Raw genomic sequence first — 25957 nt, 5'->3', positions numbered from 1 at the left:
TTGCTGCAATGTAGAAACTCAAGTAGCAACTTTCAAAAAAATGACATGTTGCTTGAATATGATGTTTCTAACACTTTATTGTTAAGTACCACAGTGTATTGAATATCACTCTAATATGAAAAGGAGCTTGATAATTCCTGATGTTGAGTTGTCAGAATTGAGCTTAAGGACTATACTTTCAGGGATCATTTCTAAAGTTTTTGACTGTTGGCATGTGCTCGAAAGTGTCCATACTCACCAATCACGATGAAGAGCTAAAGTGGATTCTCCTGAGCATGAATTGAGTGTTCAGTTCTACTTTGGTAGTAACTGTTTGCTGTTGATGACTGTTCCTGTCTTCACTTATGTGATTATTGGTGGGAGAAAACACAAACTGAGTGATTGTATTTAACTTCACAAAATAATTGATAGATTTGTGCATTCAAGTGTTGGGCTCCTGCATACATGTTATTGTCAGATTCTGGTGTTTGCTGTGTAGGTTTGAATTGTGAAAATTGTCAGGAACTAGCAATTGGTTGCTTTTGAAAAATTCGTAAAATCATTTTATGGAAGCGTTGATTGTACCATTTTTTATCAGATTTGTTTTGAAATCCAAATTAACAGCTAATCTCAAACACTGACTCTTCTTAACCACCCTTGCGTTCTGATTAAATCGCCAGGGTGGCTGCGGGAGGGTTTTTTTTAAATAAAAAAAAAAATATTTCATGCAGCCAACTGAAAGTTGGCTGCATGAAAGCCCACTAGAGGGCGCTCCGGAGGCGATCTTCCGATCGCCTCCGGCGCCCAGAATAAACAAGGAAGGCCGCAATGAGCGGCCTTCCTTGTTTTGCTTATATCGTCGCCATAGCGACGAGCGGAGTGACGTCATCGACGTCAGCCGACGTCCTGACGTCAGCCGCCTCCGATCCAGCCCTTAGCGCTGGCCGGAACTTTTTGTTCCGGCTGCGCAGGGCTCAGGCGGCTAGGGGGGCCCTCTTTCACCGCTGCTCGCGGCGAATCGCCGCAGAGCGGCGGCGATCAGGCAGCACACGCGGCTGGCAAAGTGCCGGCTGCGTGTGCTGCACTTTATTTGATAAAAATCGGCCCAGCAGGGCCTGAGCGGCAGCCTCCGGCGGTGATGGACGAGCTGAGCTCATCCAGACCGCTCAGGAGGTTAAACCCCATTTGCGATTCCTACCTTTAGCTTTGCAATCCTGTTTCACAAGCTAAAAAATGTGGTTTAGCCTGCTGCTGATCCCCAAACCTTCGGGTTCCGAACCCTCCCGCTTCTCCTGGAGAGCTCTTCTTGCAGATTTTAGTAGTTATTTTTATGCACTGCTACGTTTTCCAGGTATTAGGAGAGAGGTAAGATGCTCAATAATTAGGCTTCTCGTCTAGTTGGTAAGCCATAGGGCAATACATTTTAAAAGAAAATGAGATGGGATGAGCTGGTCTTATCTGTCTTCACTGGGGATAAGTGTAGTGAACTGGTAAACAGAGATCCCGAGCTACATAACACCTGCTGGAGGTGGGATATTTTCTGGCTGGTCAGTGGATGTCACCTATGCAAATTTGTAGCGGAGTATTGTATGCTGTTAAATGTCTCTCAGAGTACCACCATGCGTTTATATTGATTTTTGCTGCAATGTAGAAACTCAAGTAGCAACTTTCAAAAAAATGACATGTTGCTTGAATATGATGTTCCTAACACTTTATTGTTAAGTACCATAGTGTATTGAATATCACTCTAATATGAAAAGGAGCTTGATAATTCCTGATGTTGAGTTGTCAGAATTGAGATTAAGGACTATACTCTCAAGGATCATTTCTATAGTTTTTGACTGTTGGAATGTGCTCGAAAGTGTCCAAACTCACCAATCACGATGAAGAGCTAAAGTGGATTCTCCTGAGCATGAATTGAGTGTTCAGTTCTACTTTGGTAGTAACTGTTTGCTGTTCATGACTGTTCCTGTCTTCACTTATGTGATTATTGGCGGGAGAAAACACAAACTGAGTGATTGTATTTAACTTTACAAAATAATTTTTAGATTTGTGCATTGAAGTGTTGGGCTTCTGCATACATGTTATTGTCAGATTCTGGTGTTTGCTGTGTAGGTTTGAATTGTGAAAATTGTCAGGAACTAGCAATTGGTTGCTTTTGAAAAATTCGTAAAATCATTTTATGGAAGCGTTGATTGTACCATTTTTTATCAGATTTGTTTTGAAATCTAAATTAACAGCTAATCTCAAACACTGACTCTTCTTAAACCCCATTTGCGATTCCTACCTTTAGCTTTGCAATCCTGTTTCACAAGCTAAAAAATGTGGTTTAGCCTGCTGCTGATCCCCAAACCTTCGGGTTCCGAACCCTCCCGCTTCTCCTGGAGAGCTCTTCTTGCAGATTTTAGTAGTTACTTTTATGCACTGCTACGTTTTCCAGGTTTTAGGAGAGAGGTAAGATGCTCAATAATTAGGCTTCTCGTCTAGTTGGTAAGCCATAGGGCAATACATTTTAAAAGAAAATGAGATGGGATGAGCTGGTCTTATCTGTCTTCACTGGGGATAAGTGTAGTGAACTGGTAAACAGAGATCCCGAGCTACATAACACCTGCTGGAGGTGGGATATTTTCTGGCTGGTCAGTGGATGTCACCTATGCAAATTTGTAGCGGAGTATTGTATGCTGTTAAATGTCTCTCAGAGTACCACCATGCGTTTATATTGATTTTTGCTGCAATGTAGAAACTCAAGTAGCAACTTTCAAAAAAATGACATGTTGCTTGAATATGATGTTCCTAACACTTTATTGTTAAGTACCATAGTGTATTGAATATCACGTTAATATGAAAAGGAGCTTGATAATTCCTGATGTTGAGTTGTCTGAATTGAGATTTAGGACTATACTTTCAGGGATCATTTCTATAGTTTTTGACTGTTGGAATGTGCTCGAAGGTGTCCAAACTCACCAATCACGATGAAGAGCTAAAGTGGTTTCTCCTGAGCATGAATTGAGTGTTCAGTTCTACTTTGGTAGTAACTGTTTGCTGTTGATGACTGTTCCTGTCTTCACTTATGTGATGGTTGGTGGGAGAAAACACAAACTGAGTGATTGTATTTAACTTTACAAAATAATTTTTAGATTTGTGCATTGAAATGTTGGGCTTCTGCATACATGTTATTGTCAGATTCTGGTGTTTGCTGTGTAGGTTTGAATTGTGAAAATTGTCAGGAACTAGCATTTGGTTGCTTTTGAAAAATTCGTAAAATCATTTTATAGAAGCGTTGATTGTACCATTTTTTATCAGATTTGTTTTGAAATCTAAATTAACAGCTAATCTCAAACACTGACTCTTCTTAAACCCCATTTGCGATTCCTACCTTTAGCTTTGCAATCCTGTTTCACAAGCTAAAAAATGTGGTTTAGCCTGCTGCTGATCCCCAAACCTTCGGGTTCCGAACCCTCCCGCTTCTCCTGGAGAGCTCTTCTTGCAGATTTTAGTAGTTACTTTTATGCACTGCTACGTTTTCCAGGTATTAGGAGAGAGGTAAGATGCTCAATAATTAGGCTTCTCGTCTAGTTGGCAAGCCATAGGGCAATGAATTTTAAAAGAAAATGAGATGGGATGAGCTGGTCTTATCTGTCTTCACTGGGGATAAGTGTAGTGAACTGGTAAACAGAGATCCCGAGCTACATAACGCCTGCTGGAGGTGGGATATTTTCTGGCTGGTCAGTGGATGTCACCTATGCAAATTTGTAGCGGAGTATTGTATGCTGTTAAATGTCTCTCAGAGTACCACCATGCGTTTATATTGATTTTTGCTGCAATGTAGAAACTCAAGTAGCAACTTTCAAAAAAATGACATGTTGCTTGAATATAATGTTCCTAACACTTTATTGTTAAGTACCATAGTGTATTGAATATCACTCTAATATGAAAAGGAGCTTGATAATTCCTGATGTTGAGTTGTCTGAGTTGAGATTTAGGATTATATTTTCTAGGGTCATTTGTATAGTTTTTGACTGTTGGAATGTGCTAGAAAGTGTCCAAACTCACCAATCACGATGAAGAGCTAAAGTGGATTCTCCTGAGCATGAATTGAGTGTTCAGTTCTACTTTGGTAGTAACTGTTTGCTGTTGATGACTGTTCCTGTCTTCACTTATGTGATGATTGGCGGGAGAAAACACAAACTGAGTGATTGTATTTAACTTCACAAAATAATTGATAGATTTGTGCATTGAAGTGTTGGGCTTCTGCATACATGTTATTGTCAGATTCTGGTGTTTGCTGTGTAGGTTTGAATTGTGAAAATTGTAAGGAACTAGCAATTGGTTGCTTTTGAAATATTTGTAAAATCATTTTATGGAAGCGTTGATTGTACCATTTTTTATCAGCTTTGTTTTGAAATCTGATTGACAGCTAATCTCAAACACTGACTCTTCTTAAACCCCATTTGCGATTCCTACCTTTAGCTTTGCAATCCTGTTTCACAAGCTAAATCTACCCATCCCTTTTACTAAGCTCCTAACCCTAGTAAGTAATCACCGTTTGGGCCATCTGTCCATCTTTGGTGCCTGTTCAGCTTCCATCCAACTGAAATCATTTTAGAGGGTTGACCGTACACCTGAATTTGTTTTTGCATTACCTCCAAACGGACAAACCACTGAGGCACAGGCAAAAAATGTGGTTTAGCCTGCTGCTGATCCCCAAACCTTCGGGTTCCGAACCCTCCCGCTTCTCCTGGAGAGCTCTTCTTGCAGATTTTAGTAGTTACTTTTATGCACTGCTACGTTTTCCAGGTATTAGGAGAGAGGTAATATGCTCAATAATTAGGCTTCTCGTCTAGTTGGTAAGCCATAGGGCAATGAATTTTAAAAGAAAATGAGATGGGTTGAGCTGGTCTTATCTGTCTTCACTGGGGATAAGTGTAGTGAACTGGTAAACAGAGATCCCGAGCTACATAACGCCTGCTGGAGGTGGGATATTTTCTGGCTGGTCAGTGGATGTCACCTATGCAAATTTGTAGCGGAGTATTGTATGCTGTTAAATGTCTCTCAGAGTACCACCATGCGTTTATATTGATTTTTGCTGCAATGTAGAAACTCAAGTAGCAACTTTCAAAAAAATGACATGTTGCTTGAATATGATGTTCCTAACACTTTATTGTTAAGTACCATAGTGTATTGAATATCACTTTAATATGAAAAGGAGCTTGATAATTCCTGATGTTGAGTTGTCAGAATTGAGATTTAGGACTTTACTTTCAGGGATCAATTCTATAGTTTTTGACTGTTGGAATGTGCTCGAAGGTGTCCAAACTCACCAATCACGATGAAGAGCTAGAGTGGTTTCTCCTGAGCATGAATTGAGTGTTCAGTTCTACTTTGGTAGGAACTGTTTGCTGTTGATGACTGTTCCTGTCTTCACTTATGTGATGATTAGCGGGAGAAAACTCAAACTGAGTGATTGTATTTAACTTTACAAAATAATTTTTAGATTTGTGCATTGAAGTGTTGGGCTTCTGCATACATGTTATTGTCAGATTCTGGTGTTTGCTGTGTAGGTTTGAATTGTGAAAATTGTCAGGAACTAGCAATTGGATGCTTTTGAAAAATTCATAAAATCATTTTATGGAAGCGTTGATTGTACCATTTTTTATCAGCTTTGTTTTGAAATCTGATTGACAGCTAATCTCAAACACTGATTCTTCTTAAACCCCATTTGCGATTCCTACCTTTAGCTTTGCAATCCTGTTTCACAAGCTAAATCTACCCATCCCTTTTACTAAGCTCCTAACCCTAGTAAGTAATCACCGTTTGGGCCATCTGTCCATCTTTGGTGCCTGTTCAGCTTCCATCCAACTAAAATCATTTTAGAGGGTTGACCGTATACCTGAATTTGTTTTTGCATTACCTCCAAACGGACAAACCACTGAGGCACAGGCAAAAAATGTGGTTTAGCCTGCTGCTGATCCCCAAACCTTCGGGTTCCGAACCCTCCCGCTTCTCCTGGAGAGCTCTTCTTGCAGATTTTAGTAGTTATTTTTATGCACTGCTACGTTTTCCAGGTATTAGGAGAGAGGTAAGATGCTCAATAATTAGGCTTCTCGTCTAGTTGGTAAGCCATAGGGCAATACATTTTAAAAGAAAATGAGATGGGATGAGCTGGTCTTATCTGTCTTCACTGGGGATAAGTGTAGTGAACTGGTAAACAGAGATCCCGAGCTACATAACACCTGCTGGAGGTGGGATATTTTCTGGCTGGTCAGTGGATGTCACCTATGCAAATTTGTAGCGGAGTATTGTATGCTGTTAAATGTCTCTCAGAGTACCACCATGCATTTATATTGATTTTTGCTGCAATGTAGAAACTCAAGTAGCAACTTTCAAAAAAATGACATGTTGCTTGAATATGATGTTTCTAACACTTTATTGTTAAGTACCACAGTGTATTGAATATCACTCTAATATGAAAAGGAGCTTGATAATTCCTGATGTTGAGTTGTCAGAATTGAGCTTAAGGACTATACTTTCAGGGATCATTTCTAAAGTTTTTGACTGTTGGCATGTGCTCGAAAGTGTCCATACTCACCAATCACGATGAAGAGCTAAAGTGGATTCTCCTGAGCATGAATTGAGTGTTCAGTTCTACTTTGGTAGTAACTGTTTGCTGTTGATGACTGTTCCTGTCTTCACTTATGTGATTATTGGTGGGAGAAAACACAAACTGAGTGATTGTATTTAACTTCACAAAATAATTGATAGATTTGTGCATTCAAGTGTTGGGCTCCTGCATACATGTTATTGTCAGATTCTGGTGTTTGCTGTGTAGGTTTGAATTGTGAAAATTGTCAGGAACTAGCAATTGGTTGCTTTTGAAAAATTCGTAAAATCATTTTATGGAAGCGTTGATTGTACCATTTTTTATCAGATTTGTTTTGAAATCCAAATTAACAGCTAATCTCAAACACTGACTCTTCTTAACCACCCTTGCGTTCTGATTAAATCGCCAGGGTGGCTGCGGGAGGGTTTTTTTTAAATAAAAAAAAAAATATTTCATGCAGCCAACTGAAAGTTGGCTGCATGAAAGCCCACTAGAGGGCGCTCCGGAGGCGATCTTCCGATCGCCTCCGGCGCCCAGAATAAACAAGGAAGGCCGCAATGAGCGGCCTTCCTTGTTTTGCTTATATCGTCGCCATAGCGACGAGCGGAGTGACGTCATCGACGTCAGCCGACGTCCTGACGTCAGCCGCCTCCGATCCAGCCCTTAGCGCTGGCCGGAACTTTTTGTTCCGGCTGCGCAGGGCTCAGGCGGCTAGGGGGGCCCTCTTTCACCGCTGCTCGCGGCGAATCGCCGCAGAGCGGCGGCGATCAGGCAGCACACGCGGCTGGCAAAGTGCCGGCTGCGTGTGCTGCACTTTATTTGATAAAAATCGGCCCAGCAGGGCCTGAGCGGCAGCCTCCGGCGGTGATGGACGAGCTGAGCTCATCCAGACCGCTCAGGAGGTTAAACCCCATTTGCGATTCCTACCTTTAGCTTTGCAATCCTGTTTCACAAGCTAAAAAATGTGGTTTAGCCTGCTGCTGATCCCCAAACCTTCGGGTTCCGAACCCTCCCGCTTCTCCTGGAGAGCTCTTCTTGCAGATTTTAGTAGTTATTTTTATGCACTGCTACGTTTTCCAGGTATTAGGAGAGAGGTAAGATGCTCAATAATTAGGCTTCTCGTCTAGTTGGTAAGCCATAGGGCAATACATTTTAAAAGAAAATGAGATGGGATGAGCTGGTCTTATCTGTCTTCACTGGGGATAAGTGTAGTGAACTGGTAAACAGAGATCCCGAGCTACATAACACCTGCTGGAGGTGGGATATTTTCTGGCTGGTCAGTGGATGTCACCTATGCAAATTTGTAGCGGAGTATTGTATGCTGTTAAATGTCTCTCAGAGTACCACCATGCGTTTATATTGATTTTTGCTGCAATGTAGAAACTCAAGTAGCAACTTTCAAAAAAATGACATGTTGCTTGAATATGATGTTCCTAACACTTTATTGTTAAGTACCATAGTGTATTGAATATCACTCTAATATGAAAAGGAGCTTGATAATTCCTGATGTTGAGTTGTCAGAATTGAGATTAAGGACTATACTCTCAAGGATCATTTCTATAGTTTTTGACTGTTGGAATGTGCTCGAAAGTGTCCAAACTCACCAATCACGATGAAGAGCTAAAGTGGATTCTCCTGAGCATGAATTGAGTGTTCAGTTCTACTTTGGTAGTAACTGTTTGCTGTTCATGACTGTTCCTGTCTTCACTTATGTGATTATTGGCGGGAGAAAACACAAACTGAGTGATTGTATTTAACTTTACAAAATAATTTTTAGATTTGTGCATTGAAGTGTTGGGCTTCTGCATACATGTTATTGTCAGATTCTGGTGTTTGCTGTGTAGGTTTGAATTGTGAAAATTGTCAGGAACTAGCAATTGGTTGCTTTTGAAAAATTCGTAAAATCATTTTATGGAAGCGTTGATTGTACCATTTTTTATCAGATTTGTTTTGAAATCTAAATTAACAGCTAATCTCAAACACTGACTCTTCTTAAACCCCATTTGCGATTCCTACCTTTAGCTTTGCAATCCTGTTTCACAAGCTAAAAAATGTGGTTTAGCCTGCTGCTGATCCCCAAACCTTCGGGTTCCGAACCCTCCCGCTTCTCCTGGAGAGCTCTTCTTGCAGATTTTAGTAGTTACTTTTATGCACTGCTACGTTTTCCAGGTTTTAGGAGAGAGGTAAGATGCTCAATAATTAGGCTTCTCGTCTAGTTGGTAAGCCATAGGGCAATACATTTTAAAAGAAAATGAGATGGGATGAGCTGGTCTTATCTGTCTTCACTGGGGATAAGTGTAGTGAACTGGTAAACAGAGATCCCGAGCTACATAACACCTGCTGGAGGTGGGATATTTTCTGGCTGGTCAGTGGATGTCACCTATGCAAATTTGTAGCGGAGTATTGTATGCTGTTAAATGTCTCTCAGAGTACCACCATGCGTTTATATTGATTTTTGCTGCAATGTAGAAACTCAAGTAGCAACTTTCAAAAAAATGACATGTTGCTTGAATATGATGTTCCTAACACTTTATTGTTAAGTACCATAGTGTATTGAATATCACGTTAATATGAAAAGGAGCTTGATAATTCCTGATGTTGAGTTGTCTGAATTGAGATTTAGGACTATACTTTCAGGGATCATTTCTATAGTTTTTGACTGTTGGAATGTGCTCGAAGGTGTCCAAACTCACCAATCACGATGAAGAGCTAAAGTGGTTTCTCCTGAGCATGAATTGAGTGTTCAGTTCTACTTTGGTAGTAACTGTTTGCTGTTGATGATTGTTCCTGTCTTCACTTATGTGATGATTGGCGGGAGATACACAAACTGAGTGATTGTATTTAACTTTACAAAATAATTTATAGATTTGTGCATTGAAGTGTTGGGCTTCTGCATACATGTTATTGTCAGATTCTGGTGTTTGCTGTGTAGGTTTGAATTGTGAAAATTGTCAGGAACTAGCAATTGGTTTCTTTTGAAAAATTCGTAAGATCATTTTATGGAAGTGTTGATTGTACCATTTTTTATCAGATTTGTTTTGAAATCTGATTGACAGCTAATCTCAAACACTGACTCTTCTTAAACCCCATTTGCGATTCCTACCTTTAGCTTTGCAATCCTGTTTCACAAGCTAAATCTACCCATCCCTTTTACTAAGCTCCTAACCCTAGTAAGTAATCACCGTTTGGGCCATCTGTCCATCTTTGGTGCCTGTTCAGCTTCCATCCAACTGAAATCATTTTAGAGGGTTGACCGTACACCTGAATTTGTTTTTGCATTACCTCCAAACGGACAAACCACTGAGGCACAGGCAAAAAATGTGGTTTAGCCTGCTGCTGATCCCCAAACCTTCGGGTTCCGAACCCTCCCGCTTCTCCTGGAGAGCTCTTCTTGCAGATTTTAGTAGTTACTTTTATGCACTGCTACGTTTTCCAGGTATTAGGAGAGAGGTAAGATGCTCAATAATTAGGCTTCTCGTCTAGTTGGCAAGCCATAGGGCAATGAATTTTAAAAGAAAATGAGATGGGATGAGCTGGTCTTATCTGTCTTCACTGGGGATAAGTGTAGTGAACTGGTAAACAGAGATCCCGAGCGCCTGCTGGAGGTGGGATATTTTCTGGCTGGTCAGTGGATGTCACCTATGCAAATTTGTAGCGGAGTATTGTATGCTGTTAAATGTCTCTCAGAGTACCACCATGCGTTTATATTGATTTTTGCTGCAATGTAGAAACTCAAGTAGCAACTTTCAAAAAAATGACATGTTGCTTGAATATGATGTTCCTAACACTTTATTGTTAAGTACCATAGTGTATTGAATATCACTTTAATATGAAAAGGAGCTTGATAATTCCTGATGTTGAGTTGTCTGAATTGAGATTTAGGACTATACTTCTTGAATCATTTCTATAGATTTTGACTGTTGGAATGTGCTCGAAGGTGTCCAAACTCACCAATCACGATGAAGAGCTAAAGTGGTTTCTCCTGAGCATGAATTGAGTGTTCAGTTCTACTTTGGTAGTAACTGTTTGCTGTTGATGACTGTTCCTGTCTTCACTTATGTGATGATTGGCGGGAGAAAACACAAACTGAGTGATTGTATTTAACTCTACAAAATAATTTTTAGATTTGTTTATTGAAGTGTTGGGCTTCTGCATACATGTTATTGTCAGATTCTGGTGTTTGCTGTGTAGGTTTGAATTGTGAAAATTGTCAGGAACTAGCAATTGGTTGCTTTTGAAAAATTCGTAAAATCATTTTATGGAAGCGTTGATTGTACCATTTTTTATCAGATTTGTTTTGAAATCCAAATTAACAGCTAATCTCAAACACTGACTCTTCTTAAACCCCATTTGCGATTCCTACCTTTAGCTTTGCAATCCTGTTTCACAAGCTAAAAAATGTGGTTTAGCCTGCTGCTGATCCCCAAACCTTCGGGTTCCGAACCCTCCCGCTTCTCCTGGAGAGCTCTTCTTGCAGATTTTAGTAGTTACTTTTATGCACTGCTACGTTTTCCAGGTATTAGGAGAGAGGTAAGATGCTCAATAATTAGGCTTCTCGTCTAGTTGGTAAGCCATAGGGCAATACATTTTAAAAGAAAATGAGATGGGATGAGCTGGTCTTATCTGTCTTCACTGGGGATAAGTGTAGTGAACTGGTAAACAGAGATCCCGAGCTACATAACACCTGCTGGAGGTGGGATATTTTCTGGCTGGTCAGTGGATGTCACCTATGCAAATTTGTAGCGGAGTATTGTATGCTGTTAAATGTCTCTCAGAGTACCACCATGCGTTTATATTGATTTTTGCTGCAATGTAGAAACTCAAGTAGCAACTTTCAAAAAAATGACATGTTGCTTGAATATGATGTTCCTAACACTTTATTGTTAAGTACCATAGTGTATTGAATATCACGTTAATATGAAAAGGAGCTTGATAATTCCTGATGTTGAGTTGTCTGAATTGAGATTTAGGACTATACTTTCAGGGATCATTTCTATAGTTTTTGACTGTTGGAATGTGCTCGAAGGTGTCCAAACTCACCAATCACGATGAAGAGCTAAAGTGGTTTCTCCTGAGCATGAATTGAGTGTTCAGTTCTACTTTGGTAGTAACTGTTTGCTGTTGATGATTGTTCCTGTCTTCACTTATGTGATGATTGGCGGGAGATACACAAACTGAGTGATTGTATTTAACTTTACAAAATAATTTATAGATTTGTGCATTGAAGTGTTGGGCTTCTGCATACATGTTATTGTCAGATTCTGGTGTTTGCTGTGTAGGTTTGAATTGTGAAAATTGTCAGGAACTAGCAATTGGTTTCTTTTGAAAAATTCGTAAGATCATTTTATGGAAGTGTTGATTGTACCATTTTTTATCAGATTTGTTTTGAAATCTGATTGACAGCTAATCTCAAACACTGACTCTTCTTAAACCCCATTTGCGATTCCTACCTTTAGCTTTGCAATCCTGTTTCACAAGCTAAATCTACCCATCCCTTTTACTAAGCTCCTAACCCTAGTAAGTAATCACCGTTTGGGCCATCTGTCCATCTTTGGTGCCTGTTCAGCTTCCATCCAACTGAAATCATTTTAGAGGGTTGACCGTACACCTGAATTTGTTTTTGCATTACCTCCAAACGGACAAACCACTGAGGCACAGGCAAAAAATGTGGTTTAGCCTGCTGCTGATCCCCAAACCTTCGGGTTCCGAACCCTCCCGCTTCTCCTGGAGAGCTCTTCTTGCAGATTTTAGTAGTTACTTTTATGCACTGCTACGTTTTCCAGGTATTAGGAGAGAGGTAAGATGCTCAATAATTAGGCTTCTCGTCTAGTTGGCAAGCCATAGGGCAATGAATTTTAAAAGAAAATGAGATGGGATGAGCTGGTCTTATCTGTCTTCACTGGGGATAAGTGTAGTGAACTGGTAAACAGAGATCCCAAGCTACATAAAGCCTGCTGGAGGTGGGATATTTTCTGGCTGGTCAGTGGATGTCACCTATGCAAATTTGTAGCGGAGTATTGTATGCTGTTAAATGTCTCTCAGAGTACCACCATGCGTTTATATTGATTTTTGCTGCAATGTAGAAACTCAAGTAGCAACTTTCAAAAAAATGACATGTTGCTTGAATATGATGTTCCTAACACTTTATTGTTAAGTACCATAGTGTATTGAATATCACTCTAATATGAAAAGGAGCTTGATAATTCCTGATGTTGAGTTGTCAGAATTGAGATTTAGGACTATACTTTCAGGGATCATTTCTATAGTTTTTCACTGTTGGAATGTGCTCGAAGGTGTCCAAACTCACCAATCACGATGAAGAGCAAAAGTGGTTTCTCTTGAGCATGAATTGAGTGTTCAGTTCTACTTTGGTAGTAACTGTTTGCTGATGATGACTGTTCCTGTCTTCACTTATGTGATGATTGGTGGGAGAAAACACAAACTGAGTGATTGTATTTAACTTCACAAAATAATTGATAGACTTGTGCATTGAAGTGTTGGGCTTCTGCATACATGTTATTGTCAGATTCTGGTGTTTGCTGTGTAGGTTTGAATTGTGAAAATTGTCAGGAACTGGCAATTGGTTGCTTTTGAAATATTTGTAAAATCATTTTATGGAAGCGTTGGTTGTACCATGTTTTATCAGCTTTGTTTTGAAATCTGATTGACAGCTAATCTCAAACACTGACTCTTCTTAAACCCCATTTGCGATTCCTACCTTTAGCTTTGCAATCCTGTTTCACAAGCTAAATCTACCCATCCCTTTTACTAAGCTCCTAACCCTAGTAAGTAATCACCGTTTGGGCCATCTGTCCATCTTTGGTGCCTGTTCAGCTTCCATCCAACTGAAATCATTTTAGAGGGTTGACCGTACACCTGAATTTGTTTTTGCATTACCTCCAAACGGACAAACCACTGAGGCACAGGCAAAAAATGTGGTTTAGCCTGCTGCTGATCCCCAAACCTTCGGGTTCCGAACCCTCCTGCTTCTCCTGGAGAGCTCTTCTTGCAGATTTTAGTAGTTACTTTTATGCACTGCTACGTTTTCCAGGTATTAGGAGAGAGGTAAGATGCTCAATAATTAGGCTTCTCGTCTAGTTGGCAAGCCATAGGGCAATGAATTTTAAAAGAAAATGAGATGGGATGAGCTGGTCTTATCTGTCTTCACTGGGGATAAGTGTAGTGAACTGGTAAACAGAGATCCCGAGCGCCTGCTGGAGGTGGGATATTTTCTGGCTGGTCAGTGGATGTCACCTATGCAAATTTGTAGCGGAGTATTGTATGCTGTTAAATGTCTCTCAGAGTACCACCATGCGTTTATATTGATTTTTGCTGCAATGTAGAAACTCAAGTAGCAACTTTCAAAAAAATGACATGTTGCTTGAATATGATGTTCCTAACACTTTATTGTTAAGTACCATAGTGTATTGAATATCACTTTAATATGAAAAGGAGCTTGATAATTCCTGATGTTGAGTTGTCTGAATTGAGATTTAGGACTATACTTTCTTGAATCATTTCTATAGATTTTGACTGTTGGAATGTGCTCGAAGGTGTCCAAACTCACCAATCACGATGAAGAGCTAAAGTGGTTTCTCCTGAGCATGAATTGAGTGTTCAGTTCTACTTTGGTAGTAACTGTTTGCTGTTGATGACTGTTCCTGTCTTCACTTATGTGATGATTGGCGGGAGAAAACACAAACTGAGTGATTGTATTTAACTCTACAAAATAATTTTTAAATTTGTTTATTGAAGTGTTGGGCTTCTGCATACATGTTATTGTCAGATTCTGGTGTTTGCTGTGTAGGTTTGAATTGTGAAAATTGTCAGGAACTAGCAATTGGTTGCTTTTGAAAAAATCGTAAAATCATTTTATGGAAGCGTTGATTGTACCATTTTTTATCAGATTTGTTTTGAAATCCAAATTAACAGCTAATCTCAAACACTGACTCTTCTTAAACCCCATTTGCGATTCCTACCTTTAGCTTTGCAATCCTGTTTCACAAGCTAAAAAATGTGGTTTAGCCTGCTGCTGATCCCCAAACCTTCGGGTTCCGAACCCTCCCGCTTCTCCTGGAGAGCTCTTCTTGCAGATTTTAGTAGTTACTTTTATGCACTGCTACGTTTTCCAGGTATTAGGAGAGAGGTAAGATGCTCAATAATTAGGCTTCTCGTCTAGTTGGTAAGCCATAGGGCAATACATTTTAAAAGAAAATGAGATGGGATGAGCTGGTCTTATCTGTCTTCACTGGGGATAAGTGTAGTGAACTGGTAAACAGAGATCCCGAGCTACATAACACCTGCTGGAGGTGGGATATTTTCTGGCTGGTCAGTGGATGTCACCTATGCAAATTTGTAGCGGAGTATTGTATGCTGTTAAATGTCTCTCAGAGTACCACCATGCGTTTATATTGATTTTTGCTGCAATGTAGAAACTCAAGTAGCAACTTTCAAAAAAATGACATGTTGCTTGAATATGATGTTCCTAACACTTTATTGTTAAGTACCATAGTGTATTGAATATCACGTTAATATGAAAAGGAGCTTGATAATTCCTGATGTTGAGTTGTCTGAATTGAGATTTAGGACTATACTTTCAGGGATCATTTCTATAGTTTTTGACTGTTGGAATGTGCTCGAAGGTGTCCAAACTCACCAATCACGATGAAGAGCTAAAGTGGTTTCTCCTGAGCATGAATTGAGTGTTCAGTTCTACTTTGGTAGTAACTGTTTGCTGTTGATGATTGTTCCTGTCTTCACTTATGTGATGATTGGCGGGAGATACACAAACTGAGTGATTGTATTTAACTTTACAAAATAATTTATAGATTTGTGCATTGAAGTGTTGGGCTTCTGCATACATGTTATTGTCAGATTCTGGTGTTTGCTGTGTAGGTTTGAATTGTGAAAATTGTCAGGAACTAGCAATTGGTTTCTTTTGAAAAATTCGTAAGATCATTTTATGGAAGTGTTGATTGTACCATTTTTTATCAGATTTGTTTTGAAATCTGATTGACAGCTAATCTCAAACACTGACTCTTCTTAAACCCCATTTGCGATTCCTACCTTTAGCTTTGCAATCCTGTTTCACAAGCTAAATCTACCCATCCCTTTTACTAAGCTCCTAACCCTAGTAAGTAATCACCGTTTGGGCCATCTGTCCATCTTTGGTGCCTGTTCAGCTTCCATCCAACTGAAATCATTTTAGAGGGTTGACCGTACACCTGAATTTGTTTTTGCATTACCTCCAAACGGACAAACCACTGAGGCACAGGCAAAAAATGTGGTTTAGCCTGCTGCTGATCCCCAAACCTTCGGGTTCCGAACCCTCCCGCTTCTCCTGGAGAGCTCTTCTTGCAGATTTTAGTAGTTACTTTTATGCACTGCTACGTTTTCCAGGTATTAGGAGAGAGGTAAGATGCTCAATAATTAGGCTTCTCGTCTAGTTGGCAAGCCATAGGGCAATGAATTTTAAAAGAAAATGAGATGGGATGAGCTGGTCTTATCTGTCTTCACTGGGGATAAGTGTAGTGAACTGGTAAACAGAGATCCCGAGCGCCTGCTGGAGGTGGGATATTTTCTGGCTGGTCAGTGGATGTCACCTATGCAAATTTGTAGCGGAGTATTGTATGCTGTTAAATGTCTCTCAGAGTACCACCATGCGTTTATATTGATTTTTGCTGCAATGTAGAAACTCAAGTAGCAACTTTCAAAAAAATGACATGTTGCTTGAATATGATGTTCCTAACACTTTATTGTTAAGTACCATAGTGTATTGAATATCACTTTAATATGAAAAGGAGCTTGATAATTCCTGATGTTGAGTTGTCTGAATTGAGATTTAGGACTATACTTTCAGGGATCATTTTTATAGTTTTTGACTGTTGGAATGTGCTCGAAGGTGTCCAAACTCACCAATCACGATGAAGAGCTAAAGTGGTTTCTCCTGAGCATGAATTGAGTGTTCAGTTCTACTTTGGTAGTAACTGTTTGCTGTTGATGACTGTTCCTGTCTTCACTTATGTGATGATTGGCGGGAGAAAACACAAACTGAGTGATTGTATTTAACTTTACAAAATAATTGATAGAATTGTGCATTGAAGTGTTGGGCTTCTGCATACATGTTATTGTCAGATTCTGGTGTTTGCTGTGTAGGTTTGAATTGTGAAAATTGTCAGGAACTAGCAATTGGTTGCTTTTGAAAAATTCGTAAAATCATTTTATGGAAGCGTTGATTGTACAATTTTTTATCAGATTTGTTTTGAAATCTAAATTAACAGCTAATCTCAAACACTGACTCTTCTTAAACCCCATTTGCGATTCCTACCTTTAGCTTTGCAATCCTGTTTCACAAGCTAAAAAATGTGGTTTAGCCTGCTGCTGATCCCCAACCCTTCGGGTTCCGAACCCTCCCGCTTCTCCTGGAGAGCTCTTCTTGCAGATTTTAGTAGTTACTTTTATGCACTGCTACATTTTCCAGGTATTAGGAGAGAGGTAAGATGCTCAATAATTAGGCTTCTCGTCTAGTTGGCAAGCCATAGGGCAATGAATTTTAAAAGAAAATGAGATGGGATGAGCTGGTCTTATCTGTCTTCACTGGGGATAAGTGTAGTGAACTGGTAAACAGAGATCCCGAGCTACATAACGCCTGCTGGAGGTGGGATATTTTCTGGCTGGTCAGTGGATGTCACCTATGCAAATTTGTAGCGGAGTATTGTATGCTGTTAAATGTCTCTCAGAGTACCACCATGCGTTTATATTGATTTTTGCTGCAATGTAGAAACTCAAGTAGCAACTTTCAAAAAAATGACATGTTGCTTGAATATGATGTTCCTAACACTTTATTGTTAAGTACCATAGTGTATTGAATATCACTTTAATATGAAAAGGAGCTTGATAATTCCTGATGTTGAGTTGTCTGAATTGAGATTTAGGACGATACTTTCAGGGATCATTTCTATAGTTTTTGACTGTTGGAATGTGCTCGAAGGTGTCCAAACTCACCAATCACGATGAAGAGCTAAAGTGGTTTCTCCTGAGCATGAATTGAGTGTTCAGTTCTACTTTGGTAGTAACTGTTTGCTGTTGATGACTGTTCCTGTCTTCACTTATGTGATGATTGGCGGGAGAAAACACAAACTGAGTGATTGTATTTAACTTTACAAAATAATTTATAGATTTGTGCATTGAAGTGTTGGGCTTCTGCATACATGTTATTGTCAGATTCTGGTGTTTGCTGTGTAGGTTTGAATTGTAAAAATTGTCAGGAACTAGCAATTGGTTGCTTTTGAAAAATTCGTAAAATCATTTTATGGAAGCGTTGATTGTACCATTTTTTATCAGATTTGTTTTGAAATCTAAATTAACAGCTAATCTCAAACACTGACTCTTCTTAAACCCCATTTGCGATTCCTACCTTTAGCTTTGCAATCCTGTTTCACAAGCAAAATCTACCCATCCCTTTTACTAACCTCCTAACCCTAGTAAGTAATCACCGTTTGGGCCATCTGTCCATCTTTGGTGCCTGTTCAGCTTCCATCCAACTGAAATCATTTTAGAGGGTTGACCGTACACCTGAATTTGTTTTTGCATTACCTCCAAACGGACAAACCACTGAGGCACAGGCAAAAAATGTGGTTTAGGCTGCTGATCCCCAAACCTTTGGGTTCCGAACCCTCCCGCTTCTCCTGGAGAGCTCTTCTTGCAGATTTTAGTAGTTACTTTTATGCACTGCTACGTTTTCCAGGTATAAGGAGAGAGGTAAGATGCTCAATAAATAGGCTTCTCATCTAGTTGGCAAGCCATAGGGCAATGCATTTTAAAAGAAAATGAGATGGGATGAGCTGGTCTTATCTGTCTTCACTGGGCATAAGTGTAGTGAACTGGTAAACAGAGATCCCGAGCTACATAACACCTGCTGGAGGTGGGATATTTTCTGGCTGGTCAGTGGATGTCACCTATGCAAATTTGTAGCGGAGTATTGTATGCTGTTAAATGTCTCTCAGAGTACCACCATGCGTTTATATTGATTTTTGCTGCAATGTAGAAACTCAAGTAGCAACTTTCAAGAAAATGACATGTTGCTTGAATATGATGTTCCTAACACTTTATTGTTAAGTACCATAGTGTATTGAATATCACTCTAATATGAAAAGGAGCTTGATAATTCCTGATGTAGAGTTGTCAGAATAGAGCTTTAGGACTTTACTTTCAGGGGTCATTTGTATAGTTTTTGACTGTTGGAATGTGTTTGAAAGTGTCCAAACTCACCAATCACGATGAAGAGCTAAAGTGGTTTCTCCTGAGCATGAATTGAGTGTTCAGTTCTACTTTGGTAGTATCTGTTTGCTGTAGATGACTGTTCCTGTCTTTACTTATGTGATGATTGGTGGGAGAAAACACAAACTGAGTAATTGTATTTAACTTTACAAAATAATTGATAGATTTGTGCATTGAAGTGTTGGGCTTCTGCATACATGTTATTGTCAGATTCTGGTGTTTGCTGTGTAGGTTTGAATTGTGAAAATTGTCAGGAACTAGCAATTGGTTGCTTTTGAAAAATTCGTAAAATCATTTTATGGAAGCGTTGATTGTACCATTTTTTATCAGATTTGTTTTGAAATCTGATTGACAGCTAATCTCAAACACTGACTCTTCTTAAACCCCATTTGCGATTCCTACCTTTAACTTTGCAATCCTGTTTCACAAGCTAAATCTACCCATCCCTTTTACTAAGCTCCTAACCCTAGTAAGTAATTACCGTTTGGGCCATCTGTCCATCTTTGGTGCCTGTTCAGCTTCCATCCAACTGAAATCATTTTAGAGGGTTGACCGTACACCTAAATTTGTTTTTGCATTACCTCCAAACGGACAAACCACTGAGGCACAGGCAAAAAATGTGGTTTAGCCTGCTGCTGATCCCCAAACCTTCGGGTTCCGAACCCTCCCGCTTCTCCTGGAGAGCTCTTCTTGCAGATTTTAGTAGTTACTTTTATGCACTGCTACGTTTTCCAGGTATTAGGAGAGAGGTAAGATGCTCAATAATTAGGCTTCTCGTCTAGTTGGCAAGCCATAGGGCAATGAATTTTAAAAGAAAATGAGATGGGATGAGCTGGTCTTATCTGTCTTCACTGGGGATAAGTGTAGTGAACTGGTAAACAGAGATCCCGAGCTACATAACACCTGCTGGAGGTGGGATATTTTCTGGCTGGTCAGTGGATGTCACCTATGCAAATTTGTAGCGGAGTATTGTATGCTGTTAAATGTCTCTCAGAGTACCACCATGCGTTTATATTGATTTTTGCTGCAATGTAGAAACTCAAGTAGCAACTTTCAAAAAAATGACATGTTGCTTGAATATGATGTTCCTAACACTTTATTGTTAAGTACCATAGTGTATTGAATATCACTTTAATATGAAAAGGAGCTTGATAATTCCTGATGTTGAGTTGTCTGAATTGAGATTTAGGACTATACTTTCTTGAATCATTTCTATAGATTTTGACTGTTGGAATGTGCTCGAAGGTGTCCAAACTCACCAATCACGATGAAGAGCTAAAGTGGTTTCTCCTGAGCATGAATTGAGTGTTCAGTTCTACTTTGGTAGTAACTGTTTGCTGTTGATGACTGTTCCTGTCTTCACTTATGTGATGATTGGCGGGAGAAAACACAAACTGAGTGATTGTATTTAACTCTACAAAATAATTTTTAAATTTGTTTATTGAAGTGTTGGGCTTCTGCATACATGTTATTGTCAGATTCTGGTGTTTGCTGTGTAGGTTTGAATTGTGAAAATTGTCAGGAACTAGCAATTGGTTGCTTTTGAAAAAATCGTAAAATCATTTTATGGAAGCGTTGATTGTACCATTTTTTATCAGATTTGTTTTGAAATCCAAATTAACAGCTAATCTCAAACACTGACTCTTCTTAAACCCCATTTGCGATTCCTACCTTTAGCTTTGCAATCCTGTTTCACAAGCTAAAAAATGTGGTTTAGCCTGCTGCTGATCCCCAAACCTTCGGGTTCCGAACCCTCCCGCTTCTCCTGGAGAGCTCTTCTTGCAGATTTTAGTAGTTACTTTTATGCACTGCTACGTTTTCCAGGTATTAGGAGAGAGGTAAGATGCTCAATAATTAGGCTTCTCGTCTAGTTGGTAAGCCATAGGGCAATACATTTTAAAAGAAAATGAGATGGGATGAGCTGGTCTTATCTGTCTTCACTGGGGATAAGTGTAGTGAACTGGTAAACAGAGATCCCGAGCTACATAACACCTGCTGGAGGTGGGATATTTTCTGGCTGGTCAGTGGATGTCACCTATGCAAATTTGTAGCGGAGTATTGTATGCTGTTAAATGTCTCTCAGAGTACCACCATGCGTTTATATTGATTTTTGCTGCAATGTAGAAACTCAAGTAGCAACTTTCAAAAAAATGACATGTTGCTTGAATATGATGTTCCTAACACTTTATTGTTAAGTACCATAGTGTATTGAATATCACGTTAATATGAAAAGGAGCTTGATAATTCCTGATGTTGAGTTGTCTGAATTGAGATTTAGGACTATACTTTCAGGGATCATTTCTATAGTTTTTGACTGTTGGAATGTGCTCGAAGGTGTCCAAACTCACCAATCACGATGAAGAGCTAAAGTGGTTTCTCCTGAGCATGAATTGAGTGTTCAGTTCTACTTTGGTAGTAACTGTTTGCTGTTGATGATTGTTCCTGTCTTCACTTATGTGATGATTGGCGGGAGATACACAAACTGAGTGATTGTATTTAACTTTACAAAATAATTTATAGATTTGTGCATTGAAGTGTTGGGCTTCTGCATACATGTTATTGTCAGATTCTGGTGTTTGCTGTGTAGGTTTGAATTGTGAAAATTGTCAGGAACTAGCAATTGGTTTCTTTTGAAAAATTCGTAAGATCATTTTATGGAAGTGTTGATTGTACCATTTTTTATCAGATTTGTTTTGAAATCTGATTGACAGCTAATCTCAAACACTGACTCTTCTTAAACCCCATTTGCGATTCCTACCTTTAGCTTTGCAATCCTGTTTCACAAGCTAAATCTACCCATCCCTTTTACTAAGCTCCTAACCCTAGTAAGTAATCACCGTTTGGGCCATCTGTCCATCTTTGGTGCCTGTTCAGCTTCCATCCAACTGAAATCATTTTAGAGGGTTGACCGTACACCTGAATTTGTTTTTGCATTACCTCCAAACGGACAAACCACTGAGGCACAGGCAAAAAATGTGGTTTAGCCTGCTGCTGATCCCCAAACCTTCGGGTTCCGAACCCTCCCGCTTCTCCTGGAGAGCTCTTCTTGCAGATTTTAGTAGTTACTTTTATGCACTGCTACGTTTTCCAGGTATTAGGAGAGAGGTAAGATGCTCAATAATTAGGCTTCTCGTCTAGTTGGCAAGCCATAGGGCAATGAATTTTAAAAGAAAATGAGATGGGATGAGCTGGTCTTATCTGTCTTCACTGGGGATAAGTGTAGTGAACTGGTAAACAGAGATCCCGAGCGCCTGCTGGAGGTGGGATATTTTCTGGCTGGTCAGTGGATGTCACCTATGCAAATTTGTAGCGGAGTATTGTATGCTGTTAAATGTCTCTCAGAGTACCACCATGCGTTTATATTGATTTTTGCTGCAATGTAGAAACTCAAGTAGCAACTTTCAAAAAAATGACATGTTGCTTGAATATGATGTTCCTAACACTTTATTGTTAAGTACCATAGTGTATTGAATATCACTTTAATATGAAAAGGAGCTTGATAATTCCTGATGTTGAGTTGTCTGAATTGAGATTTAGGACTATACTTTCAGGGATCATTTTTATAGTTTTTGACTGTTGGAATGTGCTCGAAGGTGTCCAAACTCACCAATCACGATGAAGAGCTAAAGTGGTTTCTCCTGAGCATGAATTGAGTGTTCAGTTCTACTTTGGTAGTAACTGTTTGCTGTTGATGACTGTTCCTGTCTTCACTTATGTGATGATTGGCGGGAGAAAACACAAACTGAGTGATTGTATTTAACTTTACAAAATAATTGATAGAATTGTGCATTGAAGTGTTGGGCTTCTGCATACATGTTATTGTCAGATTCTGGTGTTTGCTGTGTAGGTTTGAATTGTGAAAATTGTCAGGAACTAGCAATTGGTTGCTTTTGAAAAATTCGTAAAATCATTTTATGGAAGCGTTGATTGTACAATTTTTTATCAGATTTGTTTTGAAATCTAAATTAACAGCTAATCTCAAACACTGACTCTTCTTAAACCCCATTTGCGATTCCTACCTTTAGCTTTGCAATCCTGTTTCACAAGCTAAAAAATGTGGTTTAGCCTGCTGCTGATCCCCAACCCTTCGGGTTCCGAACCCTCCCGCTTCTCCTGGAGAGCTCTTCTTGCAGATTTTAGTAGTTACTTTTATGCACTGCTACATTTTCCAGGTATTAGGAGAGAGGTAAGATGCTCAATAATTAGGCTTCTCGTCTAGTTGGCAAGCCATAGGGCAATGAATTTTAAAAGAAAATGAGATGGGATGAGCTGGTCTTATCTGTCTTCACTGGGGATAAGTGTAGTGAACTGGTAAACAGAGATCCCGAGCTACATAACGCCTGCTGGAGGTGGGATATTTTCTGGCTGGTCAGTGGATGTCACCTATGCAAATTTGTAGCGGAGTATTGTATGCTGTTAAATGTCTCTCAGAGTACCACCATGCGTTTATATTGATTTTTGCTGCAATGTAGAAACTCAAGTAGCAACTTTCAAAAAAATGACATGTTGCTTGAATATGATGTTCCTAACACTTTATTGTTAAGTACCATAGTGTATTGAATATCACTTTAATATGAAAAGGAGCTTGATAATTCCTGATGTTGAGTTGTCTGAATTGAGATTTAGGACGATACTTTCAGGGATCATTTCTATAGTTTTTGACTGTTGGAATGTGCTCGAAGGTGTCCAAACTCACCAATCACGATGAAGAGCTAAAGTGGTTTCTCCTGAGCATGAATTGAGTGTTCAGTTCTACTTTGGTAGTAACTGTTTGCTGTTGATGACTGTTCCTGTCTTCACTTATGTGATGATTGGCGGGAGAAAACACAAACTGAGTGATTGTATTTAACTTTACAAAATAATTTATAGATTTGTGCATTGAAGTGTTGGGCTTCTGCATACATGTTATTGTCAGATTCTGGTGTTTGCTGTGTAGGTTTGAATTGTAAAAATTGTCAGGAACTAGCAATTGGTTGCTTTTGAAAAATTCGTAAAATCATTTTATGGAAGCGTTGATTGTACCATTTTTTATCAGATTTGTTTTGAAATCTAAATTAACAGCTAATCTCAAACACTGACTCTTCTTAAACCCCATTTGCGATTCCTACCTTTAGCTTTGCAATCCTGTTTCACAAGCAAAATCTACCCATCCCTTTTACTAACCTCCTAACCCTAGTAAGTAATCACCGTTTGGGCCATCTGTCCATCTTTGGTGCCTGTTCAGCTTCCATCCAACTGAAATCATTTTAGAGGGTTGACCGTACACCTGAATTTGTTTTTGCATTACCTCCAAACGGACAAACCACTGAGGCACAGGCAAAAAATGTGGTTTAGGCTGCTGATCCCCAAACCTTTGGGTTCCGAACCCTCCCGCTTCTCCTGGAGAGCTCTTCTTGCAGATTTTAGTAGTTACTTTTATGCACTGCTACGTTTTCCAGGTATAAGGAGAGAGGTAAGATGCTCAATAAATAGGCTTCTCATCTAGTTGGCAAGCCATAGGGCAATGCATTTTAAAAGAAAATGAGATGGGATGAGCTGGTCTTATCTGTCTTCACTGGGCATAAGTGTAGTGAACTGGTAAACAGAGATCCCGAGCTACATAACACCTGCTGGAGGTGGGATATTTTCTGGCTGGTCAGTGGATGTCACCTATGCAAATTTGTAGCGGAGTATTGTATGCTGTTAAATGTCTCTCAGAGTACCACCATGCGTTTATATTGATTTTTGCTGCAATGTAGAAACTCAAGTAGCAACTTTCAAGAAAATGACATGTTGCTTGAATATGATGTTCCTAACACTTTATTGTTAAGTACCATAGTGTATTGAATATCACTCTAATATGAAAAGGAGCTTGATAATTCCTGATGTAGAGTTGTCAGAATAGAGCTTTAGGACTTTACTTTCAGGGGTCATTTGTATAGTTTTTGACTGTTGGAATGTGTTTGAAAGTGTCCAAACTCACCAATCACGATGAAGAGCTAAAGTGGTTTCTCCTGAGCATGAATTGAGTGTTCAGTTCTACTTTGGTAGTATCTGTTTGCTGTAGATGACTGTTCCTGTCTTTACTTATGTGATGATTGGTGGGAGAAAACACAAACTGAGTAATTGTATTTAACTTTACAAAATAATTGATAGATTTGTGCATTGAAGTGTTGGGCTTCTGCATACATGTTATTGTCAGATTCTGGTGTTTGCTGTGTAGGTTTGAATTGTGAAAATTGTCAGGAACTAGCAATTGGTTGCTTTTGAAAAATTCGTAAAATCATTTTATGGAAGCGTTGATTGTACCATTTTTTATCAGATTTGTTTTGAAATCTGATTGACAGCTAATCTCAAACACTGACTCTTCTTAAACCCCATTTGCGATTCCTACCTTTAACTTTGCAATCCTGTTTCACAAGCTAAATCTACCCATCCCTTTTACTAAGCTCCTAACCCTAGTAAGTAATTACCGTTTGGGCCATCTGTCCATCTTTGGTGCCTGTTCAGCTTCCATCCAACTGAAATCATTTTAGAGGGTTGACCGTACACCTAAATTTGTTTTTGCATTACCTCCAAACGGACAAACCACTGAGGCACAGGCAAAAAATGTGGTTTAGCCTGCTGCTGATCCCCAAACCTTCGGGTTCCGAACCCTCCCGCTTCTCCTGGAGAGCTCTTCTTGCAGATTTTAGTAGTTACTTTTATGCACTGCTACGTTTTCCAGGTATTAGGAGAGAGGTAAGATGCTCAATAATTAGGCTTCTCGTCTAGTTGGCAAGCCATAGGGCAATGAATTTTAAAAGAAAATGAGATGGGATGAGCTGGTCTTATCTGTCTTCACTGGGGATAAGTGTAGTGAACTGGTAAACAGAGATCCCGAGCTACATAACACCTGCTGGAGGTGGGATATTTTCTGGCTGGTCAGTGGATGTCACCTATGCAAATTTGTAGCGGAGTATTGTATGCTGTTAAATGTCTCTCAGAGTACCACCATGCGTTTATATTGATTTTTGCTGCAATGTAGAAACTCAAGTAGCAACTTTCAAAAAAATGACATGTTGCTTGAATATGATGTTCCTAACACTTTATTGTTAAGTACCATAGTGTATTGAATAT

The 25957-nt window shown here is 39.4% G+C and overlaps 1 protein-coding gene and 21 non-coding genes across 29 annotated transcripts in view; all 22 read left to right on the top strand.

Moving 5' to 3' along the window:
* The window catches only part of TEX14 (testis expressed 14, intercellular bridge forming factor), a 477154-nt gene that overhangs the window by 245201 nt on the left and 205996 nt on the right, over nucleotides 1-25957 (top strand). The window lies entirely within an intron of this gene.
* Nucleotides 167-382, top strand: LOC137554950 (small nucleolar RNA U3). Its single transcript, XR_011027662.1, has one exon. It is a non-coding gene; the product is annotated as a small nucleolar RNA U3 (small nucleolar RNA).
* Nucleotides 1783-1998, top strand: LOC137554986 (small nucleolar RNA U3). Its single transcript, XR_011027696.1, has one exon. It is a non-coding gene; the product is annotated as a small nucleolar RNA U3 (small nucleolar RNA).
* On the top strand, nucleotides 2872-3087 carry LOC137554852 (small nucleolar RNA U3). Its single transcript, XR_011027568.1, has one exon. It is a non-coding gene; the product is annotated as a small nucleolar RNA U3 (small nucleolar RNA).
* Nucleotides 3961-4176, top strand: LOC137555001 (small nucleolar RNA U3). The gene has a single exon (XR_011027710.1). It is a non-coding gene; the product is annotated as a small nucleolar RNA U3 (small nucleolar RNA).
* On the top strand, nucleotides 5229-5444 carry LOC137554935 (small nucleolar RNA U3). The gene has a single exon (XR_011027648.1). It is a non-coding gene; the product is annotated as a small nucleolar RNA U3 (small nucleolar RNA).
* On the top strand, nucleotides 6497-6712 carry LOC137554948 (small nucleolar RNA U3). Its single transcript, XR_011027661.1, has one exon. It is a non-coding gene; the product is annotated as a small nucleolar RNA U3 (small nucleolar RNA).
* LOC137554985 (small nucleolar RNA U3) lies at nucleotides 8113-8328 on the top strand. Its single transcript, XR_011027695.1, has one exon. It is a non-coding gene; the product is annotated as a small nucleolar RNA U3 (small nucleolar RNA).
* Nucleotides 9202-9416, top strand: LOC137554914 (small nucleolar RNA U3). Its single transcript, XR_011027628.1, has one exon. It is a non-coding gene; the product is annotated as a small nucleolar RNA U3 (small nucleolar RNA).
* Nucleotides 10461-10675, top strand: LOC137554966 (small nucleolar RNA U3). Its single transcript, XR_011027677.1, has one exon. It is a non-coding gene; the product is annotated as a small nucleolar RNA U3 (small nucleolar RNA).
* LOC137554913 (small nucleolar RNA U3) lies at nucleotides 11549-11763 on the top strand. Its single transcript, XR_011027627.1, has one exon. It is a non-coding gene; the product is annotated as a small nucleolar RNA U3 (small nucleolar RNA).
* On the top strand, nucleotides 12816-13031 carry LOC137554924 (small nucleolar RNA U3). Its single transcript, XR_011027637.1, has one exon. It is a non-coding gene; the product is annotated as a small nucleolar RNA U3 (small nucleolar RNA).
* Nucleotides 14076-14291, top strand: LOC137554962 (small nucleolar RNA U3). The gene has a single exon (XR_011027674.1). It is a non-coding gene; the product is annotated as a small nucleolar RNA U3 (small nucleolar RNA).
* On the top strand, nucleotides 15165-15379 carry LOC137554912 (small nucleolar RNA U3). Its single transcript, XR_011027626.1, has one exon. It is a non-coding gene; the product is annotated as a small nucleolar RNA U3 (small nucleolar RNA).
* Nucleotides 16424-16639, top strand: LOC137554889 (small nucleolar RNA U3). The gene has a single exon (XR_011027604.1). It is a non-coding gene; the product is annotated as a small nucleolar RNA U3 (small nucleolar RNA).
* Nucleotides 17513-17728, top strand: LOC137554844 (small nucleolar RNA U3). The gene has a single exon (XR_011027560.1). It is a non-coding gene; the product is annotated as a small nucleolar RNA U3 (small nucleolar RNA).
* Nucleotides 18779-18994, top strand: LOC137555019 (small nucleolar RNA U3). The gene has a single exon (XR_011027728.1). It is a non-coding gene; the product is annotated as a small nucleolar RNA U3 (small nucleolar RNA).
* On the top strand, nucleotides 20047-20262 carry LOC137554961 (small nucleolar RNA U3). Its single transcript, XR_011027673.1, has one exon. It is a non-coding gene; the product is annotated as a small nucleolar RNA U3 (small nucleolar RNA).
* On the top strand, nucleotides 21136-21350 carry LOC137554911 (small nucleolar RNA U3). The gene has a single exon (XR_011027625.1). It is a non-coding gene; the product is annotated as a small nucleolar RNA U3 (small nucleolar RNA).
* Nucleotides 22395-22610, top strand: LOC137554888 (small nucleolar RNA U3). The gene has a single exon (XR_011027603.1). It is a non-coding gene; the product is annotated as a small nucleolar RNA U3 (small nucleolar RNA).
* Nucleotides 23484-23699, top strand: LOC137554843 (small nucleolar RNA U3). Its single transcript, XR_011027559.1, has one exon. It is a non-coding gene; the product is annotated as a small nucleolar RNA U3 (small nucleolar RNA).
* LOC137555018 (small nucleolar RNA U3) lies at nucleotides 24750-24965 on the top strand. The gene has a single exon (XR_011027727.1). It is a non-coding gene; the product is annotated as a small nucleolar RNA U3 (small nucleolar RNA).

Source organism: Hyperolius riggenbachi, chromosome 2, assembly GCF_040937935.1.
Source record: "Hyperolius riggenbachi isolate aHypRig1 chromosome 2, aHypRig1.pri, whole genome shotgun sequence".
Lineage (NCBI taxonomy): Eukaryota > Metazoa > Chordata > Amphibia > Anura > Hyperoliidae > Hyperolius > Hyperolius riggenbachi.
This window is presented reverse-complemented; position numbering and strand designations above follow the sequence as displayed.